The sequence below is a fragment of the Carassius carassius genome, chromosome 9 (assembly GCF_963082965.1).
Source record: "Carassius carassius chromosome 9, fCarCar2.1, whole genome shotgun sequence".
NCBI classification, from domain to species: Eukaryota; Metazoa; Chordata; class Actinopteri; order Cypriniformes; family Cyprinidae; genus Carassius; species Carassius carassius.
The window spans coordinates 4,969,448-4,972,032 of record NC_081763.1 but is presented as its reverse complement, the minus strand read 5'-3'; the positions used below and the strand labels follow the sequence as shown (position 1 = coordinate 4,972,032).

The 2,585-nt window shown below is 37.9% G+C and overlaps 1 long non-coding RNA gene across 1 annotated transcript; it reads left to right on the top strand.

Moving 5' to 3' along the window:
- The first annotated feature begins 1,947 nt into the window (after positions 1–1,947).
- LOC132148779 (uncharacterized) lies at positions 1,948–2,207 on the top strand. Its single transcript, XR_009434966.1, has 2 exons — positions 1,948–2,099; positions 2,143–2,207. It is a non-coding gene; the product is annotated as an uncharacterized LOC132148779 (long non-coding RNA).
- The last annotated feature ends 378 nt before the right edge of the window (positions 2,208–2,585 follow it).

Genomic DNA, 2,585 nt, shown 5'->3' with positions numbered 1-2,585 from the left:
ACGTATGCTATTATAATGGTTATATATGATTAACAAGATTAGTATTATGGGGCATACATGCCACACGCGGGGCATCGCGTCTCTAGACCCACGCGAGGACGTGTCTGATCCATAGTCTGATCACGTCTTTGCATTGACTTTGTATGTAATCTACTCGTGCAAATCTCTGAACTCACGTTAAATCCATGATTTATTGTTCCGTCTGACTGATGGCCGTCAGCGGTTAGGTAGAAGACAACAAATCCCATCATTCCACTCTCCTTCTTAGCGTAATCAAATCACGCAATTGTTATTGTTTTGATAGTGCGCCCTCTAATGGTAGGTCTTACAACCTGTACCTTTAACATCTAGCTGTGTGATAATAATAGTATAGCAAATAGGTATGATTTTGGTGTTGCAGGTGTGATATAAGCATCTCTAGCAGCATATCAACACCGATTGAATGTTCAGTTACTTATTTCATATGCAAAGAATTTAGCCAATCACAGGAATTTTTAAAGGTACAGAAGCAAAACAAATGAAATACGCATAAAAAACCTAAACCTAGTGTAATAAGAGGATTTTGGCAACATAAGTGTAGAATATGGCCTAGCAACATACTTCCATGTATGTTGGCAATGAAAATGAGCTTCACATGTAACATCCTTAACAGAGCGGCTTCTTTAGATTTTTTTATTGGCTTTTGGATTATAGCTATTATTGGAAATAAACATAAAGCTATAAACGTAAGACATAAACAAACTACACCATGGTCGGACGACCTCAATGTCACAACCACTAAGCTTCTAATAACTCTTTTAGTATAAAGTAAAAACATTTCCACTGAAAGTTTGATTTAGAATAGTGTGCAAGAGTGTGGTTATAAATTCAATGTACTCTGAACCGGTTCAAGGAACAAAACGAAAACCGGAAATGAACAAAATTTTGACAGGAACAGAACCAGAAACAGAAACAGAAACAAAATCAAATTTTATAGTTCCGAACAGAATCGAAAGTTTGAAATGACCATTAACCTGTTAATGTTATTTTATCATTTCATTTAATATTTAAAATTTGCTGTCAACCAATCACGAATTCCAGTAGTATGGTATATGCAAATATGACGCTGAAGCCAACAAGTGAAATGTCCGCTCAGCTGTGAATTCATCATAGGCAAGTCACAATGGCAATGCACCGCCCTTAGAGTTTATCTAAGTTTATCTAGTGTGAGATGAATTCAACAGATCACACACACCTGCAGTGCTTCTGTGAATGGAGATAACAGAAAAACTATAGGATTACATAAAGGGAATATAGGCATATACACTAAATATATATTAACTTGAAACCATATTGACAGATAAACGAAATGAAAGAAAAAATGGGCTAAATTACGGTTCATTGTGACACGTTCCAAAGTTTTCGGAAAGGAAAATGAAACAGCAGAGCGTATTTTTCTTTATTTTGTAAAAGCTTTACAGTTTTCATTATTTTGCAAAAGCTTGAGAGCTTTGAATAATGTCTTGCTTCTGTATAACCACCCAGCTTTGCTATGACCATCGCGCCGACAAAACATAATTTTGCTATATTGAAGCCTGTTCATTATCAAAATAAAATAAAATACAGTTAAAGAAACAAATAAAAAGTTACATTGCTCCGTTGTACAATATGTTGCGTTCAGCGTGAGCGTGCCTCATTGTGCTTATATAGCCGATTTGAAGGATGATGTTTTATGTCGATGAAAGTAAAAAACCCTATATAATAAATCATATTTTAGCATCCAGATACTTCTGGAAAATGGAAACATTTGGATTTGTGCCGAATGAGAGAGGTAGGCATCTGTTCCAAGGATTCAGAGACGTTTGGATCCATATGCAGAACTTTATTATAAGAATGGTTGGACAAGGAGTAATCAGGAACGGCATCAGGTATGTCAGGGATATCCAGAATCAATAACATTCACAAGCAGAGGTCGGGGCAGGCAGCAGAGAATCAAAGGCAGTATACACAATCCCAAAATCAGACACGGGAAGAACAAACACAGGAAAAATGCTCAGAAATGCTAGACGGGGCTAAACAAGACTTCGCCCAGACTGAGAGTGATTGTGCTGCTTATATGTGTGTGTGTATTAGCTGCAGGTGTGTGTGTGTAATTAGATGCAGGTTTGTGTGTGCAATCAGTCCCAGGAATGAGGCAGGATGGGAAATGGAGTTTGAAAAAGGGGATGGAAACAAAAATGCCTGAGTCCTGAGTGGAGTGTACTCAATTGGAGTTTATGGGCACTCAAACTAATGATTGTGACAGCATCAGCTTCAGCTTAAATTAATTTGTTTTTGGATTGATGTTTTTATGGCCTAAACTTTAGAGGATTTGTTTTGGAGAGAAACGAATCACTGATTTTATAATGTTTGTAAATATGACAAGTTTGGCGGGGCCGAGAGCCGTGGGAATGGAGCGAGGCCGATGGAGTGATTTGGAAATTAGCAACACCTGCATAACTCACCGGTCTCGCATCCCACGGAGGAGATTGGAAGCATACAAAAGAGGAGTGATGACAGTGAAGGACGAGAGAGAACCAGGCCTGGGCTTTATTTTGTGTTTGGTT